Here is a 23,572-nt window from a genome sequence, read left to right as displayed (position 1 = left end):
ATCCCTAATTTGGTCAGAAAGTTCCTAAGTGATTAACCAAGACAAAAAAAGAAGTGGTTCTCAATTCCGAGCTCGGATGAGTGAGAACTGGACAAAGGAAGGCAGGTGTTCCTCATGGCTGACAGAGGCAGCCAGCTATGGTGCTGAACCGGTTGAACCGGTTCCAAACCGATTCAGCCGGTTGGTAAAAAATCCCTAATTTGGTGACAAAGTTCCTAAGTGATTAAGGAAGACAACAAAAGAAGCGGTTCTCAATTCCGAGCTCGGATGAGTGAGAATCGGACAAAGGAAGGCAGGTGTTCCTCATGGCTGACAGAGGCAGCCAGCTATGGTGCTGAACCGGTTGAACCGGTTCCAAACCGGTTCATCCGGTTGGTAAAAAATCCCTAATTTGGTCAGAAAGTTCCTAAGTGATTAAGGAAGACAAAAAAAAGAAGCGGTTCTCAATTTCGAGCTCGGATGAGTGAGAACCGGACAAAGGAAGGCAGGTGTTCCTCATGGCTGACAGAGGCAGCCAGCTATGGTGCTGAACCGGTTGAACCGGTTCCAAACCGGTTCATCCGGTTGGTAAAAAATCCCTCATTTGTTCAGAAAGTTCCTAAGTGATTAAGGAAGACAAAAAAAGAATCGGTTCTCAATTCCGAGCTCGGATGAGTGAGAACCGGACAAAGGAAGGCAGGTGTTCCTCATGGATGACAGAGGCAGCCAATTATGGTGCTGAACCGGTTGAACCGGTTCTAAACCGGTCCATCCGGTTCGTAAAAAATCCCTAATTTGGTCAGAAAGTTCCTAAGTGATTAAGGAAGACAAAAAAAAGAAGCGGTTCTCAATTTCGAGCTCGGATGAGTGAGAACCGGACAAAGGAAGGCAGGTGTTCCTCATGGCTGACAGAGGCAGCCAGCTATGGTGCTGAACCGGTTGAACCGGTTCCAAACCGATTCAGCCGGTTGGTAAAAAATCCCTAATTTGGTGACAAAGTTCCTAAGTGATTAAGGAAGACAACAAAAGAAGCGGTTCTCAATTCCGAGCTCGGATGAGTGAGAACCGGACAAAGGAAGGCAGGTGTTCCTCATGGCTGACAAAGGCAGCCAGCTATGGTGCTGAACCGGTTGAACCGGTTCCAAACCGGTTCATCCGGTTGGTAAAAAATCCCTAATTTGTTCAGAAAGTTCCTAAGTGATTAAGGAAGACAAAAAAAGAAGGGGTTCTCAATTCCGAGCTCGGATGAGTGAGAACCGGACAAAGGAAGGCAGGTGTTCCTCATGGCTGACAGAGGCAGCCAACTATGGTGCTGAACCGGTTGAACCGGTTCTAAACAGGTTCAGCCGGTTGGTAAAAAATCCCTAATTTGGTCAGAAAGTTCCTAAGTGATTAACCAAGACAAAAAAAGAAGCGGTTCTCAATTCTGAGCTCGGATGAGTGAGAACCGGACAAAGGAAGGCAGGTGTTCCTCATGGATGACAGAGGCAGCCAGTTATGGTGCTGAACCGGTTGAACCGGTCCTAAACCGGTCCATCCGGTTCGTAAAAAATCCCTAATTTGGTCAGAAAGTTCCTAAGTGATTAAGGAAGACAAAAAAAAGAAGCGGTTCTCAATTTCGAGCTCGGATGAGTGAGAACCGGACAAAGGAAGGCAGGTGTTCCTCATGGCTGACAGAGGCAGCCAGCTATGGTGCTGAACCGGTTGAACCGGTTCCAAACCGGTTCATCCGGTTGGTAAAAAATCCCTCATTTGTTCAGAAAGTTCCTAAGTGATTAAGGAAGACAAAAAAAGAATCGGTTCTCAATTTCGAGCTCGGATGAGTGAGAACCGGACAAAGGAAGGCAGGTGTTCCTCATGGATGACAGAGGCAGCCAGTTATGGTGCTGAACCGGTTGAACCGGTTCTAAACCGGTCCATCCGGTTCGTAAAAAATCCCTAATTTGGTCAAAAAGTTCCTAAGTGATTAAGGAAGACAAAAAAAAGAAGCGGTTCTCAATTTCGAGCTCGGATGAGTGAGAACCGGACAAAGGAAGGCAGGTGTTCCTCATGGCTGACAGAGGCAGCCAGCTATGGTGCTGAACCGGTTGAACCGGTTCCAAACCGATTCAGCCGGTTGGTAAAAAATCCCTAATTTGGTGACAAAGTTCCTAAGTGATTAAGGAAGACAACAAAAGAAGCGGTTCTCAATTCCGAGCTCGGATGAGTGAGAACCGGACAAAGGAAGGCAGGTGTTCCTCATGGCTGACAGAGGCAGCCAGCTATGGTGCTGAACCGGTTGAACCGGTTCTAAACAGGTTCAGCCGGTTGGTAAAAAATCCCTAATTTGGTCAGAAAGTTCCTAAGTGATTAACCAAGACAAAAAAAGAAGTGGTTCTCAATTCCGAGCTCGGATGAGTGAGAACTGGACAAAGGAAGGCAGGTGTTCCTCATGGCTGACAGAGGCAGCCAGCTATGGTGCTGAACCGGTTGAACCGGTTCCAAACCGATTCAGCCGGTTGGTAAAAAATCCCTAATTTGGTGACAAAGTTCCTAAGTGATTAAGGAAGACAACAAAAGAAGCGGTTCTCAATTCCGAGCTCGGATGAGTGAGAACCGGACAAAGGAAGGCAGGTGTTCCTCATGGCTGACAGAGGCAGCCAGCTATGGTGCTGAACCGGTTGAACCGGTTCCAAACCGGTTCATCCGGTTGGTAAAAAATCCCTAATTTGTTCAGAAAGTTCCTAAGTGATTAAGGAAGACAAAAAAAGAAGGGGTTCTCAATTCCGAGCTCGGATGAGTGAGAACCGGACAAAGGAAGGCAGGTGTTCCTCATGGCTGACAGAGGCAGCCAGCTATGGTGCTGAACCGGTTGAACCGGTTCTAAACAGGTTCAGCCGGTTGGTAAAAAATCCCTAATTTGGTCAGAAAGTTCCTAAGTGATTAACCAAGACAAAAAAAGAAGCGGTTCTCAATTCTGAGCTCGGATGAGTGAGAACCGGACAAAGGAAGGCAGGTGTTCCTCATGGATGACAGAGGCAGCCAGTTATGGTGCTGAACCGGTTGAACCGGTCCTAAACCGGTCCATCCGGTTCGTAAAAAATCCCTAATTTGGTCAGAAAGTTCCTAAGTGATTAAGGAAGACAAAAAAAAGAAGCGGTTCTCAATTTCGAGCTCGGATGAGTGAGAACCGGACAAAGGAAGGCAGGTGTTCCTCATGGCTGACAGAGGCAGCCAGCTATGGTGCTGAACCGGTTGAACCGGTTCCAAACCGGTTCATCCGGTTGGTAAAAAATCCCTCATTTGTTCAGAAAGTTCCTAAGTGATTAAGTAAGACAAAAAAAGAAGCGGTTCTCAATTCCGAGCTCGGATGAGGGAGAACCGGACAAAGGAAGGCAGGTGTTCCTCATGGCTGACAGAGGCAGCCAGCTATGGTGCTGAACCGGTTGAACCCGTTCTAAACAGGTTCAGCCGGTTGGTAAAAAATCCCTAATTTGTTCAGAAAGTTCCTAAGTGATTAAGGAAGACAAAAAAAGAAGCGGTTCTCAATTCCGAGCTCGGATGAGTGAGAACCGGACAAAGGAAGGCAGGTGTTCCTCATGGCTGACAGAGGCAGCCAGTTATGGTGCTGAACGGGTTGAACCGGTTATAAACCGGTCCAGCCGGTTGGTAAAAAATCCCTAATTTGGTCATAAAGTTCCTAAGTGATTAAGGAAGACAACAAAAGAAGCGGTTCTCAATTCCGAGCTCGGATGAGTGAGAACCGGACAAAGGAAGGCAGGTGTTCCTCATGGCTGACAGAGGCAGCCAGCTATGGTGCTGAACCGGTTGAACCGGTTCCAAACCGGTTCAGCCGGTTGGTAAAAAATCCCTAATTTGGTGAGAAAGTTCAATTCCGAGCTCGGATGAGTGACAACCGGACAAAGGAAGGCAGGTGTTCCTCATGGCTGACAGAGGCAGCCAGCTATGGTGCTGAACCGGTTGAACCGGTTCCAAACCGGTTCAGCCGGTTGGTAAAAAATCCCTAATTTGGTCAGAAAGTTCCTAAGTGATTAAGAAAGACAACAAAAGAAGCAGTTCTCAATTCCGAGCTCGGATGAGTGAGAACCGGACAAAGCAAGACAGGTGTTCCTCATGGCTGACAGAGGCAGCCAGCTATGGTGCTGAACCGGTTGAACCGGTTCCAAACCGGTTCAGCCGGTTGGTAAAAAATCCCTAATTTGGTGAGAAAGTTCCTAAGTGATTAAGGAAGACAACAAAAGAAGCGGTTCTCAATTCCGAGCTCGGATGAGTGAGAACCGGACAAAGGAAGGCAGGTGTTCCTCATGGCTGACAGAGGCAGCCAGCTATGGTGCTGAACCGGTTGAACCGGTTCCAAACCGGTTCATCCGGTTGGTAAAAAATCCCTAATTTGTGCAGAAAGTTCCTAAGTGATTAAGGAAGACAAAAAAAGAAGCGGTTCTCAATTCCGAGCTCGGATGAGTGAGAACTGGACAAAGGAAGGCAGGTGTTCCTCATGGCTGACAGAGGCAGCCAGTTATGGTGCTGAACAGGTTGAACCGGTTCTAAACCGGTCCATCCGGTTGGTAAAAAACCCCTAATTTGGTCAGAAAGTTCCTAAGTGATTAAGGAAGACAAAAAAAAGAAGCGGTTCTCAATTTCGAGCTCGGATGAGTGAGAACCGGACAAAGGAAGGCAGGTGTTCCTCATGGCTGACAGAGGCAGCCAGCTATGGTGCTGAACCGGTTGAACCGGTTCTAAACCGGTTCAGCCGGTTGGTAAAAAATCCCTAATTTGGTCAGAAAGTTCCTAATTGATTAACCAAGACAAAAAAAAAAGTGGTTCTCAATTCCGAGCTCGGATGAGTGAGAACCGGACAAAGGAAGGCAGGTGTTCCTTATGGATGACAGAGGCAGCCAGTTATGGTGCTGAACCGGTTGAACCGGTTCTAAACCGGTCCATCCGGTTCGTAAAAAATCCCTAATTTGGTCAGAAAGTTCCTAAGTGATTAAGGAAGACAAAAAAAAGAAGCGGTTCTCAATTTCGAGCTCGGATGAGTGAGAACCGGACAAAGGAAGGCAGGTGTTCCTCATGGCTGACAGAGGCAGCCAGCTATGGTGCTGAACCGGTTGAACCGGTTCCAAACCGGTTCATCCGGTTGGTAAAAAATCCTTAATTTTTTCAAAAAGTTCCTAAGTTATTAAGGAAGACAAAAAAAGAAGCGTTTCTCAATTCCGAGGTCGGATGAGTGGGAACCGGACAAAGGAAGGCAGGTGTTCCTCATGGCTGACAGAGGCAGCCAGCTATGGTGCTGAACCGGTTGAACCGGTTCCAAACCGGTTCATCCGGTTGGTAAAAAATCCCTCATTTGTTCAGAAAGTTCCTAAGTGATTAAGGAAGACAAAAAAAGAAGCGGTTCTCAATTCCGAGCTCGGATGAGTGAGAACCGGACAAAGGAAGGCAGGTGTTCCTCATGGATGACAGAGGCAGCCAGCTATGGTGCTGAACCGGTTGAACCGGTTCCAAACCGGTTCAGCCGGTTGGTAAAAAATCCCTAATTTGGTGAGAAATTTCCTAAGTGATTAAGGAAGACAACAAAAGAAGCGGTTCTCAATTCCGAGCTCGGATGAGTGAGAACCGGACAAAGGAAGTCCGGTGTTCCTCATGGCTGACAGAGGCAGCCAGCTATGGTGCTGAACCGGTTGAACCGGTTCCAAACCGGTTCATCCGGTTGGTAAAAAATCCCTCATTTGTTCAGAAAGTTCCTAAGTGATTAAGGAAGACAAAAAAAGAAGCGGTTCTCAATTCCGAGCTCGGATGAGGGAGAACCGGACAAAGGAAGGCAGGTGTTCCTCATGGCTGACAGAGGCAGCCAGCTATGGTGCTGAACCGGTTGAACCGGTTCTAAACAGGTTCAGCCGGTTGGTAAAAAATCCCTAATTTGGTCAGAAAGTTCCTAAGTGATTAACCAAGACAAAAAAAGTAGCGGTTCTCAATTCCGAGCTCGGATGAGTGAGAACCGGACAAAGGAAGGCAGGTGTTCCTCATGGATGACAGAGGCAGCCAGTTATGGTGCTGAACCGGTTGAACCGGTTCTAAACCGGTCCATCCGGTTGGTAAAAAATCCCTAATTTGGTCAGAAAGTTCCTAAGTGATTAAGGAAGACAAAAAAAAGAAGCGGTTCTCAATTTCGAGCTCGGATGAGTGAGAACCGGACAAAGGAAGGCAGGTGTTCCTCATGGCTGACAGAGGCAGGCAGCTATGGTGCTGAACCGGTTGAACCGGTTCTAAACCGGTTCAGCCGGTTGGTAAAAAATCCCTAATTTGGTCAGAAAGTTCCTAATTGATTAACCAAGACAAAAAAAAATCGGTTCTCAATTCCGAGCTCGGATGAGTGAGAACCGGACAAAGGAAGGCAGGTGTTCCTCATGGATGACAGAGGCAGCCAGTTATGGTGCTGAACCGGTTGAACCGGTTCTAAACCGGTCCATCCGGTTCGTAAAAAATCCCTAATTTGGTCAGAAAGTTCCTAAGTGATTAAGGAAGACAAAAAAAAGAAGCGGTTCTCAATTTCGAGCTCGGATGAGTGAGAACCGGACAAAGGAAGGCAGGTGTTCCTCATGGCTGACAGAGGCAGCCAGCTATGGTGCTGAACCGGTTGAACCGGTTCCAAACCGGTTCATCCGGTTGGTAAAAAATCCTTAATTTTTTCAAAAAGTTCCTAAGTTATTAAGGAAGACAAAAAAAGAAGCGTTTCTCAATTCCGAGCTCGGATGAGTGGGAACCGGACAAAGGAAGGCAGGTGTTCCTCATGGCTGACAGAGGCAGCCAGCTATGGTGCTGAACCGGTTGAACCGGTTCCAAACCAGTTCATCCGGTTGGTAAAAAATCCTTAATTTTTTCAAAAAGTTCCTAAGTTATTAAGGAAGACAAAAAAAGAAGCGTTTCTCAATTCCGAGCTCAGATGAGTGGGAACCGGACAAAGGAAGGCAGGTGTTCCTCATGGCTGACAGAGGCAGCCAGCTATGGTGCTGAACCGGTTGAACCGGTTGGTAAAAAATCCCTAATTTGGTGAGAAAGTTCCTAAGTGATTAAGGAAGACAACAAAAGAAGCGGTTCTCAATTCCGAGCTCGGATGAGTTAGAACCGGACAAAGGAAGGCAGGTGTTCCTCATGGCCGACAGAGGCAGCCAGCTATGGTGCTGAACCGGTTGAACCGGTTCCAAACCGGTTCATCCGGTTGGTAAAAAATCCCTCATTTGTTCAGAAAGTTCCTAAGTGATTAAGGAAGACAAAAAAAGAAGCGGTTCTCAATTCCGAGCTCGGATGAGTGAGAACCGGACAAAGGAAGGCAGGTGTTCCTCATGGCTGACAGAGGCAGCCAGCTATGGTGCTGAACCGGTTGAACCGGTTCCAAACCGGTTCATCCGGTTGGTAAAAAATCCTTAATTTTTTCAAAAAGTTCCTAAGTTATTAAGGATGACAAAAAAAGAAGCGGTTCTCAATTCCGAGCTCGGATGAGTGGGAACCGGACAAAGGAAGGCAGGTGTTCCTCATGGCTGACAGAGGCAGCCAGCTATGGTGCTGAACCGGTTGAACCGGTTCCAAACCGGTTCATCCGGTTGGTAAAAAATCCCTCATTTGTTCAGAGAGTTCCTAAGTGATTAAGGAAGACAAAAAAAGAAGCGGTTCTCAATTCCGAGCTCGGATGAGTGAGAACCGGACAAAGGAAGGCAGGTGTTCCTCATGGCTGACAGAGGCAGCCAGCTATGGTGCTGAACCGGTTGAACCGGTTCCAAACCGGTTCAGCCGGTTGGTAAAAAATCCCTAATTTGGTGAGAAAGTTCCTAAGTGATTAAGGAAGACAACAAAAGAAGCGGTTCTCAATTCCGAGCTCGGATGAGTGAGAACCGGACAAAGGAAGCCAGGTGTTCCTCATGGCTGACAGAGGCAGCCAGCTATGGTGCTGAACCGGTTGAACCGGTTCCAAACCGGTTGAACCGGTTCCAAACCGGTTCATCCGGTTGGTAAAAAATCCTTAATTTTTTCAAAAAGTTCCTAAGTTATTAAGGAAGACAAAAAAAGAAGCGTTTCTCAATTCCGAGCTCGGATGAGTGGGAACCGGACAAAGGAAGGCAGGTGTTCCTCATGGCTGACAGAGGCAGCCAGCTATGGTGCTGAACCGGTTGAACCGGTTCCAAACCGGTTCAGCCGGTTGGTAAAAAATCCCTAATTTGGTGAGAAAGTTTCTAAGTGATTAAGGAAGACAACAAAAGAAGCGGTTCTCAATTCCGAGCTCGGATGAGTGAGAACCGGACAAAGGAAGGCAGGTGTTCCTCATGGCTGACAGAGGCAGCCAGCTATGGTGCTGAACCGGTTGAACCGGTTCCAAACCGGTTGAACCGGTTCCAAACCGGTTCATCCGGTTGGTAAAAAATCCTTAATTTTTTCAAAAAGTTCCTAAGTTATTAAGGAAGACAAAAAAAGAAGCGTTTCTCAATTCCGAGCTCGGATGAGTGGGAACAGGACAAAGGAAGGCAGGTGTTCCTCATGGCTGACAGAGGCAGCCAGCTATGGTGCTGAACCGGTTGAACCGGTTCTAAACCGGTCCATCCGGTTGGTAAAAAATCCCTAATTTGGTCAGAAAGTTCCTAAGTGATTAAGGAAGACAAAAAAAAGAAGCGGTTCTCAATTTCGAGCTCGGATGAGTGAGAACCGGACAAAGGAAGGCAGGTGTTCCTCATGGCTGACAGAGGCAGCCAGCTATGGTGCTGAACCGGTTGAACCGGTTCCAAACCGGTTGAACCGGTTCCAAACCGGTTCATCCGGTTGGTAAAAAATCCTTAATTTTTTCAAAAAGTTCCTAAGTTATTAAGGAAGACAAAAAAAGAAGCGTTTCTCAATTACGAGCTCGGATGAGTGGGAACCGGACAAAGGAAGGCAGGTGTTCCTCATGGCTGACAGAGGCAGCCAGCTATGGTGCTGAACCGGTTGAACCGGTTCCAAACCGGTTCAGCCGGTTGGTAAAAAATCCCTAATTTGGTGAGAAAGTTTCTAAGTGATTAAGGAAGACAACAAAAGAAGCGGTTCTCAATTCCGAGCTCGGATGAGTGAGAACCGGACAAAGGAAGGCAGGTGTTCCTCATGGCTGACAGAGGCAGCCAGCTATGGTGCTGAACCGGTTGAACCGGTTCCAAACCGGTTCAACCGGTTGGTAAAAAATCCCTAATTTGGTCAGAAAGTTCCTAAGTGATTAATCAAGACAAAAAAAGAAGCGGTTCTCGATTCCGAGCTCGGATGAGTGAGAACCGGACAATGGAAGGCAGGTGTTCCTCATGGCTGACAGAGGCAGCCAGTTATGGTGCTGAACCGGTTGAACCGGTTCTAAACCGGTCCATCCGGTTGGTAAAAAATCCCTAATTTGGTCATAGAGTTCCTAAGTGATTAATAAAGACAACAAAAGAAGCGGTTCTCAATTCCGAGCTCGGATGAGTGAGAACCGGACAAAGGAAGGCAGGTGTTCCTCATGGCTGACAGAGGCAGCCAGCTATGGTGCTGAACCGGTTGAACCGGTTCCAAACCGGTTGAACCGGTTCCAAACCGGTTCATCCGGTTGGTAAAAAATCCCTCATTTGTTCAGAAAGTTCCTAAGTGATTAAGGAAGACAAAAAAAGAAGCGGTTCTCAATTCCGAGCTCGGATGAGTGAGAACCGGACAAAGGAAGGCAGGTGTTCCTCATGGCTGACAGAGGCAGCCAGCTATGGTGCTGAACTGGTTGAACCGGTTCCAAACCGGTTCATCCGGTTGGTAAAAAATCCTTAATTTTTTCAAAAAGTTCCTAAGTTATTAAGGATGACAAAAAAAGAAGCGGTTCTCAATTCCGAGCTCGGATGAGTGGGAACCGGACAAAGGAAGGCAGGTGTTCCTCATGGCTGACAGAGGCAGCCAGCTATGGTGCTGAACCGGTTGAACCGGTTCCAAACTGGTTCATCCGGTTGGTAAAAAATCCCTCATTTGTTCAGAGAGTTCCTAAGTGATTAAGGAAGACAAAAAAAGAAGCGGTTCTCAATTCCGAGCTCGGATGAGTGAGAACCGGACAAAGGAAGGCAGGTGTTCCTCATGGCTGACAGAGGCAGCCAGCTATGGTGCTGAACCGGTTGAACCGGTTCCAAACCGGTTCAGCCGGTTGGTAAAAAATCCCTAATTTGGTGAGAAAGTTCCTAAGTGATTAAGGAAGACAACAAAAGAAGCGGTTCTCAATTCCGAGCTCGGATGAGTGAGAACCGGACAAAGGAAGGCAGGTGTTCCTCATGGCTGACAGAGGCAGCCAGCTATGGTGCTGAACCGGTTGAACCGGTTCCAAACCGGTTCATCCGGTTGGTAAAAAATCCTTAATTTTTTCAAAAAGTTCCTAAGTTATTAAGGAAGACAGAAAAAGAAGCGTTTCTCAATTCCGAGCTCGGATGAGTGGGAACCGGACAAAGGAAGGCAGGTGTTCCTCATGGCTGACAGAGGCAGCCAGCTATGGTGCTGAACCGGTTGAACCGGTTCTAAACCGGTCCATCCGGTTGGTAAAAAATCCCTAATTTGGTCAGAAAGTTCCTAAGTGATTAAGGAAGACAAAAAAAAGAAGCGGTTCTCAATTTCGAGCTCGGATGAGTGAGAACCGGACAAAGGAAGGCAGGTGTTCCTCATGGCTGACAGAGGCAGCCAGCTATGGTGCTGAACCGGTTGAACCGGTTCCAAACCGGTTGAACCGGTTCCAAACCGGTTCATCCGGTTGGTAAAAAATCCTTAATTTTTTCAAAAAGTTCCTAAGTTATTAAGGAAGACAAAAAAAGAAGCGGTTCTCAATTCCGAGCTCGGATGAGTGAGAACCGGACAAAGGAAGGCAGGTGTTCCTCATGGCTGACAGAGGCAGCCAGCTATGGTGCTGAACTGGTTGAACCGGTTCCAAACCGGTTCATCCGGTTGGTAAAAAATCCTTAATTTTTTCAAAAAGTTCCTAAGTTATTAAGGATGACAAAAAAAGAAGCGGTTCTCAATTCCGAGCTCGGATGAGTGGGAACCGGACAAAGGAAGGCAGGTGTTCCTCATGGCTGACAGAGGCAGCCAGCTATGGTGCTGAACCGGTTGAACCGGTTCCAAACCGGTTCATCCGGTTGGTAAAAAATCCCTCATTTGTTCAGAGAGTTCCTAAGTGATTAAGGAAGACAAAAAAAGAAGCGTTTCTCAATTCCGAGCTCGGATGAGTGGGAACCGGACAAAGGAAGGCAGGTGTTCCTCATGGCTGACAGAGGCAGCCAGCTATGGTGCTGAACCGGTTGAACCGGTTCCAAACCGGTTCAGCCGGTTGGTAAAAAATCCCTAATTTGGTGAGAAAGTTTCTAAGTGATTAAGGAAGACAACAAAAGAAGCGGTTCTCAATTCCGAGCTCGGATGAGTGAGAACCGGACAAAGGAAGGCAGGTGTTCCTCATGGCTGACAGAGGCAGCCAGCTATGGTGCTGAACCGGTTGAACCGGTTCCAAACCGGTTCAACCGGTTGGTAAAAAATCCCTAATTTGGTCAGAAAGTTCCTAAGTGATTAATCAAGACAAAAAAAGAAGCGGTTCTCGATTCCGAGCTCGGATGAGTGAGAACCGGACAATGGAAGGCAGGTGTTCCTCATGGCTGACAGAGGCAGCCAGTTATGGTGCTGAACCGGTTGAACCGGTTCTAAACCGGTCCATCCGGTTGGTAAAAAATCCCTAATTTGGTCATAGAGTTCCTAAGTGATTAATAAAGACAACAAAAGAAGCGGTTCTCAATTCCGAGCTCGGATGAGTGAGAACCGGACAAAGGAAGGCAGGTGTTCCTCATGGCTGACAGAGGCAGCCAGCTATGGTGCTGAACCGGTTGAACCGGCTCCAAACCGGTTCATCCGGTTGGTAAAAAATCCCTCATTTGTTCAGAAAGTTCCTAAGTGATTAAGGAAGACAAAAAAAGAAGCGGTTCTAAATTCCGAGCTCGGATGAGTGAGAACCGGACAAAGGAAGGCAGATGTTCCTCATGGCTGACAGAGGCAGCCAGCTATGGTGCTGAACCGGTTGAACCGGTTCCAAACCGGTTCAGCCGGTTGGTAAAAAATCCCTAATTTGGTGAGAAAGTTCCTAAGTGATTAAGGAAGACAACAAAAGAAGCGGTTCTCAATTCCGAGCTCGGATGAGTGAGAACCGGACAAAGGAAGGCAGGTGTTCCTCATGGCTGACAGAGGCAGCCAGCTATGGTGCTGAACCGGTTGAACCGGTTCCAAACCGGTTCATCCGGTTGGTAAATAATCCCTAATTTGTTCAGAAAGTTCCTAAGTGATTAAGGAAGACAAAAAAAGAAGCGGTTCTCAATTCCGAGCTCGGATGAGTGAGAACCGGACAAAGGAAGGCAGGTGTTCCTCATGGCTGACAGAGGCAGCCAGTTATGGTGCTGAACCGGTTCTAAACCAGTCCAGCCGGTTGGTAAAAAATCCCTAATTTGGTCATAAAGTTCCTAAGTGATTAAGGAAGATAACAAAAGAAGCGGTTCTCAATTCCGAGCTCCGATGAGTGAGAACCGGACAAAGGAAGGCAGGTGTTCCTCATGGCTGACAGAGGCAGCCAGCTATGGTGCTGAACCGGTTCAACCGGTTCCAAACCGGTTCAGCCGGTTTGTAAAAAATCCCTAATTTGGTGAGAAAGTTCCTAAGTGATTAAGGAAGACAACAAAAGAAGCGGTTCTCAATTCCGAGCTCGGATGAGTGAGAACCGGACAAAGGAAGGCAGGTGTTCCTCATGGCTGACAGAGGCAGCCAGCTATGGTGCTGAACCGGTTGAACCGGTTCCAAACCGGTTCAACCGGTTGGTAAAAAATCCCTAATTTGGTCAGAAAGTTCCTAAGTGATTAATCAAGACAAAAAAAGAAGCGGTTCTCGATTCCGAGCTCGGATGAGTGAGAACCGGACAATGGAAGGCAGGTGTTCCTCATGGCTGACAGAGGCAGCCAGTTATGGTGCTGAACCGGTTGAACCGGTTCTAAACCGGTCCATCCGGTTGGTAAAAAATCCCTAATTTGGTCATAGAGTTCCTAAGTGATTAATAAAGACAACAAAAGAAGCGGTTCTCAATTCCGAGCTCGGATGAGTGAGAACCGGACAAAGGAAGGCAGGTGTTCCTCATGGCTGACAGAGGCAGCCAGCTATGGTGCTGAACCGGTTGAACCGGTTCCAAACCGGTTCAAACGGTTGGTAAAAAATCCCTAATTTGGTGAGAAAGTTCCTAAGTGATTAAGGAAGACAACAAAAGAAGCGGTTCTCAATTCCGAGCTCGGATGAGTGGGAACCGGACAAAGGAAGGCAGGTGTTCCTCATGGCTGACAGAGGCAGCAAGCTATGGTGCTGAACCGGTTGAACCGGTTCCAAACCGGTTCAGCCGGTTGGTAAAAAATCCCTAATTTGGTCAGAAAGTTCCTAAGTGATTAATCAAGACAAAAAAAGAAGCGGTTCTCGATTCCGAGCTCGGATGAGTGAGAACCGGACAAAGGAAGGCAGGTGTTCCTCATGGCTGACAGAGGCAGCCAGTTATGGTGCTGAACCGGTTGAACCAGTTCTAAACCGATCCAGCCGGTTGGTAAAAAATCCCTAATTTGGTAATAAAGTTCCTAAGTGATTAAGCAAGACAACAAAAGAAGCGGTTCTCAATTCCGAGCTCGGATGAGTGAGAACCGGACAAAGGAAGGCAGGTGTTCCTCATGGCTGACAGAGGCAGCCAGCTATGGTGCTGAACCGGTTGAACCGGTTTCAAACCGGTTCATCCGGTTGGTAAAAAATCCCTAATTTGCTGAGAAAGTTCCTAAGTGATTAATGAAGACAAAAAAAGAAGCAGTTCTCAATTCCGAGCTCGGATGAGTGAGAACCGGACAAAGGAAGGCAGGTGTTCCTCATGGCTGACAGAGGCAGCCAGCTATGGTGCTGAACCGGTTGAACCGGTTTCAAACCGGTTCAGCCGGTTGGTAAAAAATCCCTAATTTGCTGAGAAAGTTCCTATGTGATTAAGGAAGACAAAAAAAGAATCAGTTCTCAATTCCGAGCTCGGATGAGTGAGAACCGGACAAAGGAAGGCTGGTGTTCCTCATGGCTGACAGAGGCAGCCAGCTATGGTGCTGAACTGGTTGAACCGGTTCCAAACCGGTTCAAACGGTTGGCAAAAAATCCCTAATTTGGTGATAAAGTTCCTAAGTGATTAAGGAAGACAAGAAAAGAAGCAGTTCTCAATTCCGAGCTCGGATGAGTGAGAACCGGACAAAGGAAGGCAGGTGGTCCTCATGGCTGACAGAGGCAGCCAGCTATGGTGCTGAACCGGTTGAACCGGTTCCAAACCGGTTCAGCCGGTTGGTAAAAAATCCCTAATTTGGTCAGAAAGTTCCTAAGTGATTAATCAAGACAAAAAAAGAAGCGGTTCTCAATTCCGAGCTCGGATGAGTGAGAACCGGACAAAGGAAGGCAGGTGTTCCTCATGGCTGACAGAGGCGGCCAGTTATGGTGCTGAACCGGTTGAACCGGTTCTAAACTGGTCCAGCCGGTTGGTAAAAAATCCCTAATTTGGTCATAAAGTTCCTAATTGATTAAGAAAGACAAAAAAAGAAGCGGTTCTCAATTCCGAGCTCGGATGAGTGAGAACCGGACAAAGGAAGGCAGGTGTTCCTCATGGCTGACAGAGGCAGCCAGCTATGGTGCTGAACCGGTTGAACCGGTTCCAAACCGGTTCAGCCGGTTGGTAAAAAATCCCTAATTCGGTCAGAAGGTTCCTATGTGATCAAGGAAGCAAAAAACAACAATCATGTGTGACCTTTATTATCCACACCCAAGCAATACAATCTTCATATCAAAGAGAAGAAAAGATGATGAGGAAGGAGAAAAAAGCATATGAAGACGAGGAAGATAAACTATAAGTAAAGAAAATTCATCGTGCTTACCTCAGAATCTCCACCAAATATGATCCGTGCATGCCGATGATGACTTCCAAAACTGAGAGGCTAGCACTCTCCTCTTCAAAAAAACTACAGTGCTGAAGCTTCTCCCACACTCTCAACTCAGGAGATGCTACTGACCTTTTGTTCTTCTCACCAGCAGGATTTCCCCTCTCCAAAATGTCCAAGGTCCTTTGCTCTCCTATCCTTTTACCTTTTATACCCATACCCCTCTTAGCATTTGAGCCTCCTGGGTTCCTTCCCCTTCAGCACCGAAATTCCCTTCATCAGCATGGGAACCACACCCCTCATTACTTCTCTTAGACTTACAAGGCCAGCTCATTCCCTTCAGTTTTTTTCAGTTTGCTTCACCACCAAGAATCCATATGGATTCGTGGTGGGCTGCAAGGAACCCAAACCAAGGCCTAAAATGGACCCAAAACATTGCCCAAAACCAATCTGGAGCTTATGGGCCTGAGCCATGTAGGATTTGGGCCTCAAAATTACTAGAATTAGTGTTTTACCTCAGCTGACTCAATGAACCGGCTGAACCGGCCGAACCGGATGCCAACTGGTCGACCCGATGGAGAAAAATTCTGACAATTTGACAGAATGTTCCTAGTAGAGTAAGGAATCCATTAAAAAAAACGGTGCATGATTCCAAGTTCGGAAGAGGGAGATATGATCAAAACAATTACCAAAAATCAGTGTTCTACACCGGCTGACCTAATGAACCGGCTGAACCGGCTGAACCGGCTTCCAACCAGCCGACCGGGTGCAAAAAATTTTGAAAATTTTACAGAATGTTCCTGGAAGAATAAGGAATCCATAAAAGAAACGGTTCTTGATTCCGAGTTTGGATGAGGGAGATACTATCAAAACAAGCCCGAGTGCTCCGAACCTCAACATGCCCCTATAAACCCCAACTAAGCTAAAACATCGGGATGACCCCACTTCCTTCTTATAACGTGATGTGAACGACTAGGAAAATGGCCATGGTGACCCTCCTAAATGAACCACATATGCACCACAATGGACCACACACAAACCCACACGAGGCTCGGACACCGACTAAGCCCAAAAGGGGCCCTAGTGGTGTCATATGCGAACGATGGGTGGATGTGACACCAGAAGGATAAATGCCAGTGTCGAGGGACAAAATTGAGGGTCTACAAATATGCCCCTCTTCAGTAGAGTGAATGAACGAGTGAATCGTGAGTGCGAAGTGCATGTAACGCAAGAGTGAAATGAACTCTAGTGAAGAACCCAAATGACCAACAATTTTGTCCCCACCCAACAATAAAGAAGGCTAAGGGAAATAAGTCATGCTGACCGAATGGACTATGGGATCTAGGCACGATGCCGGAGAAAGAGAAAAGGAGACCCGATCACGATGCCGGGAAAGATTAGGGATTTGATCCGGGCAAGTACCGGAGAAGGGTTCGGGCAAGTACTGAAAAACAGTGGAATCCGGGCGAGTACCGAAAAATGGTGGAATTCGGGCGAGTACCGAAAACGGGTAAAATTCGGGTGAGTACCGGAAAAGGGTCCGGGCGAGTACCAGAGAAGGTTCCGGGCAAGTACCGGAGAAGGGTTCGGGCAAGTACCGAAAAAGCTCCGGGCGAGTACCGGAGAAGGCTTCGGGCAAGTACCGAAAAAGCTCCGGGCGAGTACCGGAGAAGGGTCCGGGCGAGTACCGGAAAAGGTTCCGGGCAAGTATCAAAAACGGGTAAAATCCGGGCGAGTACCGGAGAAGGGTCCGGGCGAGTACCGGAGAAGGTTCCGGGCAAGTACCGAAAACGGGTAAAATCCAGGCGAGTACCGGAGTAGGGTCCGGGCGAGTACCGGAGAAGGGTTCGGGCGAGTACCGAAAATGGGTAAAATCCGGGTGAGTACCGGAGAAGGGTCCGGGCGAGTACCGGAAAAGGGTCCGGGCGAGTACCGGAGAAGGGTCCGGGCGAGTACCGGAAAATGGTGGAATTCGGGCGATCGAACTCGAGCACGATGCCGAGGAACCACCGAACTAAAATGGGGTAGGGATGCCATTACTAAGGCTCAAAACACCTAAACAGATAGAGGATGCCTTAAAACAAAACTCAGAGCAAAATAGGGGGACTTAAGATGCAACCGCTGATATACTAACCATGATAACAAAGGGGTATGCCCCAGTATGACGTCCAGGGATTGCCAACAAATGACTGGAAGAAGCCAGAAATCAAACACCTTCATCATGACAAAAGAAAGGGGTATGCCCCGGTGTAACACCAGAAAATGCCGATAAATGACAAGTGAGAAATCACAATCACCACTAACAAATGGAAAGAATGGGGTATGCCCCTATAGGACAAACTCACAAATGTGACCAAGGGTGAAAAGGAGTTATGCCCCAGTCTAAGATATCAATATCATGTCAGAATCCCATAACCGCACATATGGTTAAAGCCAGAAAGCTGAAAATATCACAATCATCCATTTCTAAGGAAAAAAACCCTCCGCTCTAATCCACAACAGCCAATATCCACAAAAACTGATAGGGGATATGCCCCAGTGTGTACATCTGAAACTCAGATATCTTAATGAAAACTCTGGAATACATCACTGAAGACCCACTCATTTGAACTAACGAACAACACAATGAATGGGGTATGCACTCCTGCTGGGTCAATGAATACCGTGAATCTGATCTCGGGTCAGACCCTAGAAGCACTCTGCTATATGAAGAAACTGAGCTGAATACGGGGCTTATTCAAACTTTGATGTCCATAACATTACTAGGCGAAACGGAATGCCTGCGTACATGTATAAAGAGCCAAAGCCAGCATGCAAGGATGGGAGCATGCCCTAGTATAAACGTGTCAAAACATCAGGCAAAGGTGCCCTCAACGGTCCCAACTCTCTATATCATCTATCTCTGATCATGGACCTGAGGCAAGTAAACTAAATGGAAAGACAATATGTGACCCTCGATATCTCCCGAAGTAATGGAGACCTGTCAACATCCCATACTCAATCAGTAGACGAAGCCTGTCCGAATGAACCGCATCGAAGCAAACACGAGATCTCATGGCCTCAGGGTGGTCTTACGACTCGGACCGTAATGTAGGCCAGGGGTAAAAGGTGAATGAAACGATGGGGAACAAAGGCCCAAATCTCCCAATAGATAATGCCAAACCCCTGTGTGCGCAATGTCAAATATCGCAGAACCATGTGAGCAAGGTGACTCAACCCTGCATCCAAATAAAAAACAAACAATAGGTGATACGCACCAAAGAACTCATCGTTCATGAAGTGAAACGACGATCGACGAGGATAGAAGCAGACGAAAAGGGACAAGATGAATGATGAATGGGTGTAGAAGAAAATGGAGAAACCAACTGGGATACAAATATAGCAATATGTGACAACGACGAACAACTCATCCTAAGAACGCCAAATCAAAGCAAGTCACTATTGATGGGAATGGTGATGTAGGCAATGATCCAAGGGCCTAGTGCCAAGGAAACCCAAACCTCACTCCCAATGTGTCGCCCAGATCCATGGTGAGAAGGATTGTACAATGCTCTCATCCGACTCTTAAAGGAAAAAGAAACCTCTCAAACCCAAAACCACCTCTGATGATCCCAAGTATATCAACGAACACCAAACAAGCACAATTTTTCCTTTTTTTTTTTTTAATTTTATTTTTTTTCCTTTATTTATTTATTTATTTATTTATTTATTTATTTTTTTGGGCCGAATTCCATACTATCACAATCCAACAAAAAGAACCCCAAACCTCCAATTTTGACCGACCCCTTCAACCTAAGAATCTTGGATCAAAGCCTACAGGCGGAACGAAGGGTGTGACAAACCTGACTGGTAGCTTTGGGACGAGAGCGCATCATCATCACAGAAGGGAAAACAGAAGCGAAGTGAATAGAGATGATAGAAACTGGACTAACAGGTAGACGGTGTGAAGATGCAAAATGGAGACGAAAAGAAAAAGGCAATGATGCAAGAAAGAACAAACAAAGAATGACACCATGCCCACAATGCTCATAGATCCAATCAATAAATACAAAGCGCACAAGGGTAGGCCCCCAACCCAGGTTAGAAAAGGTATGCAAGGCTGAATGAAAGAAAAGGCCATAATAAACCACGTGAGGCTCAAAGGGCTAGCAATAGTATATATCAATGTATGGGTGTGCAATAGGGAATATGGCTACTCGAAGTGATGGCCACCCATCCTCTGACCATGATCTCACGCATAAAACTTCTTCAGCTGATCCATATTAACTGGCTCTGTGAACTGATTTCCGTCTAGGTCTGTCAACCAGGCAGCTCCCTCTCGAGTCAGGTCTCGGATGACATAAGGCCCACTCCAACTCGGTCTAAACTTGCCTCTAGGGTCGATGATCAATCCCCTGAGGACTTTCAAGACTAGGTCACCTCTCTGGAATTTCCTAGACCTGACCCTCTTTCTGAATGCACGGGTCATCTTCCTTTGATAGGCCTGAACATGATCTGCCGCCCTTAATCTCTTCTCATCCAACAGGTTAAGTTGATCATAACGAGACTGGGCCCACTCGGCCTCGGATATATGCTGCTCTAGTGCTACTCTCAAAGATCCCATCTCAATCTCAACAAGTAGCACTGCCTCCATACCATACACCAAAGAATACGGGGTAGCTCCAATAGAGGTACGAAAAGATGTACGATAAGCCCACAATGCGAAAGGGAGCTTCTCTGACCAATCCCAAGAAGTCTCGACCATCTTTCTCAAAATCCTCTTGATATTCTTATTTGCGGCCTCAACTGCTCCATTAGTCTGCGGCCTGTATGCAGACGATCTGTGATGCTGAATGCCATACTCTTGAATCAACGTGTCCATCTCGCCCTTGAAATGCACCCCTCTGTCTGAGATCAGCTCATGAGGGACCCCGTATCGGCAGATAATATGCGATCTGATGAACTTGGCCACTCTGGCCGCTGTCAACCTAGCATAAGAAGCAGCTTCCACCCACTTGGTGAAATAGTCAATGGCAACCAAAATGTACTCATGCCCACTGGAAGACTTGGGCGAGATCTTCCCAATAATATCAATACCCCATACTGAAAATGGCCAAGGGGATGCAAGTGCATGCAACTCAGAAGGTGGCACGTGTATCAAGTCTCCATGCATCTGACACTCCTGACATCTCTGTACAAACTGGCAACAATCTGTCTCCATGGTCAACCAAAAGTAGCCAGTCCTCATGATCTTACGTGCTAGCATATGACCTCCCATGTGTGGGCCACAGACCCCTGCATGAACCTCTCTCATCACTCGATCTGCAGATGCACGGTCTAAACATAATAATAACAAGCCATCAGGTGATCTCCTATACAGCGCATCCCCGCAAACAACAAATCTGGTGGCCAACTGTCTCAATGCTCTCCTATCCTTGGCCGAGGCTGACTCTGGGTAAGCGCCGCATGACAGAAACTGATAAATATCATGATACCATGGCAGCTCAATCTGATTCTCTATCTCTCCAATCAGACAACAGTAAGCTGGTGCAGACCTAGTCTCAATCAACAATGGCCTAACATTCACCCCCGCAGGGATCACAATCAGAGAAGCCAAGGTGGCTAATGCATCGGCAAACAGATTCTCCACCCTGGGCAAATGTATATACCTTAACACATCGAATCTATCAATCAACAGGTCCAAGTAAGCATGGTAGGGTTTCAGCTTCTCATCCCGTGTCCTCCAGATACCCTGAGTCTGCTTTATAACCAAGTTGGAATCCCCGTGGATCTCCAACTGTCTAATGCCAAGATCAAGTGCAGTCTCCAAACCTGTAATGCAAGCCTCATACTCTACAATATTATTCGTCAACCGGTGATGATCAGAAAATGCTAACCGGACTGATCTGGGGATATGATCACCCTGTGGTGATATCAATAAGATACCAATGCCAAACCCCGACTGATTGGCGGCACCATCAAAGTACAACCGCCACCCCGTAATACTAGTCATTGAAACTATCTGCTCATCAGGGAAATCATCATCAATTGATCGGTCATCGGATATCGGCAAAGAGGCTAGATGATCTGCAACAATGCTTCCCTTTACTGACTTCTGCGTGACATAATGAATATCAAACTCTGTCAACAATACCAGCCATCTCATGAGCCTACCGGTCAGAACAGGCCTGTCAAATAGATACCTCAACGGGTCCAATTGTGAGACCAAGAGCACAGAATACTCTGTCATGTAATGTCTAAGTCTCCTAGTGGCCCAAACCACTGCTAAGCAAAGGCGCTCAATCATAATGTACTTGCACTCATACTCAAGCATCCTTTTACTCAAATAATAGATGGCTCGCTCCTTCCCCAAATCATCAAGCTGAGCTAACATGCATCCTAAGGCCATGTTTGAAACTGATAGGTACAGAAGCAAAGGACGCCCCGGTGTGGGAGGCACTAAAACCGGAGGAGAAAGGAGACACTCCTTAATCCTCTCAAAAGCGTGCTGACAATCATCATTCCAAACTGTAGGCTGATTCTTCTTCAGAAGACGGAAGATAGGCTCACAAATGTCTGTCAGTCTAGCAATGAAACGACTGATGTACTGCAATCTACCTAGGAATCCCCTTATCTCTTTCTCAGTCCTCGGGGTAGGCATGTCAAGTATGGCTCTGATTTTCTCTGGATCAACTTCTATACCTCGCTCACTAACAATGTGTCCCAGCAATTTTTCAGAAGTCACCCCAAAGGTGCACTTCTTGGGATTCAATCTCAGCCTGAACTGTCTGATCCTCTCAAAAAACCTTTGTAAGGCTGCTAAGTGATCTGCCCTGTCTCGGGACTTTACTATCATGTCATCCACATAGACCTCGACATCTCTATGCATCATATCATGGAACAGAGTAGTAGTAGCTCTCTGATAAGTGGCTCCTGCATTCTTCAACCCAAATGGCATAACTCGGTAGCAGTAAGTACCCCACTCAGTAATGAAAGAAGTCTTCACCATATCCTCTGGAGCCATCAAAATCTGATTATACCCAGAAAAACCATCCATGAAGGATAACATCGGATGCCCCGCAGTGCTATCAACTAACATATCAATGTGTGGAAGGGGAAAATCATCCTTAGGGCTGGCCTTATTCAGATCTCGAAAGTCAACACAAACTCTAACCTTGCCGTCCTTTTTGGGAACAGGGACGACATTAGCCAGCCACTCAGGATACTCAACCACTAACAAGAAGCCAACAATGAGTTGCTTCTGAATTTCTTCCTTAACCTGCAAACTCCATCGAGGGTGTAGTCTCCTCAATTTCTGCTTAACGGGCCTAGCATGTGGTAAAATGGGCAGGTGATGCTGCACTATGGTGGGGTCAAGGCCCGACATGTCCTCATATGACCATGCAAATACATCCAAGTATGACCTAAGTAGGTCAATCAATCTACTCCTCTCATTAGGAGATAGAGAAGAGCCAATCCTAATCTCCCTGGGCTGATCTGGTGCCCCAAAATCTATCAACTCTGTGCTACTAGAAATGGGTGTGACTTTCCTATCCTCTGTATCAGAATCACACTCTGACTGACCACCCAGTGGGTCATCTGTATCTCCCACATCATCAACATCATATATATGTGTCGTGGGTGCTGGTGGTGCAATCAAAGGAAAATGTTGTGACACATTCAAGTACTCGAAAATACTCATATCATTATTACCATCAGAAATATCATCAAAGCGGGTGACAAACCCGGACATAGTGTCAAAAGAAAGAGGTGGGTCCACAGAGTCGGACGCTCCCTCAACAGAAGCAAAATCAGAAGTAACGACATCAAGGACTGACTCATCATCAAGTACGGAAACTCCAGATATGTCAAAAACATAAAGGGGCCCGTGTGGGGCTGCATCAAGGATACGACCAATGCCTATAAAATCCATATCATCAGTGTAGGCATCAGGAATAGAGTCATCCTCATCAGTCTTGAGTACAAAAACTCCGAACATGTCGAAAACAGTATGGGGCCCGTGTGGCGCTGCATCGAAGATACGACCTATGCCGATCATGTCCATCTCGTCAGTGCCATATCCCAAATCCATAGGTAGGTCATAGTCAGGGACCTCATCGGGGAAACACATAGAGAACGTACTAGCTCGGTCCGGTGATGAGGGCGTGACTATCATGGCACCAGGTGCCTCAGTAGTCTCGGTGTCCAAATGAATCTGACCCAAGGCCTGCTGGATGTCCTGAATCCCAACTGTCTCTGGAATGTGAACAGTCCCCTCTATGCGAGGTGTATGCTCTGAACCCCTAATGAAGTAGTCGGCCAACTGGAAGGTGTATGGGCAGAGGGGATAATCAAATGGAATGTCAGACATGCGAGCCCTCACCCTATCCCTGCGCAGTTGTGACATATAACACTCATCAGCCTCTGTGGGTATGTAACCTAATCCGTAGGGTATGTCGTGATCAACTGTGAAAGTAAACTCATGGGGCCCCTGCTGGCGGCGACCCAATCCCATACCAGGCAAATAAGACATGCCTCTCATCATGCTGAGCACCAAAGTGTTGCTGTGCTGGTCAAATGACATAGGTACCGTATCTCTGTTGCCATCCTCTAAGCTGACAACCTGGACCTCATCGAACGTAAACCCG

At 47.0% G+C, this 23,572-nt stretch overlaps 1 pseudogene; it reads right to left on the bottom strand.

Moving 5' to 3' along the window:
* LOC132253130 (uncharacterized) overlaps positions 1-23,572 on the bottom strand; it is a 157,294-nt pseudogene that overhangs the window by 71,241 nt on the left and 62,481 nt on the right.

The sequence above is a fragment of the Vitis vinifera genome, chromosome 18 (assembly GCF_030704535.1).
Source record: "Vitis vinifera cultivar Pinot Noir 40024 chromosome 18, ASM3070453v1".
NCBI classification, from domain to species: domain Eukaryota; kingdom Viridiplantae; phylum Streptophyta; class Magnoliopsida; order Vitales; family Vitaceae; genus Vitis; species Vitis vinifera.
Note: the sequence above shows the minus strand (reverse complement) of the source record. Positions and strands in the feature narration are given on the sequence as shown.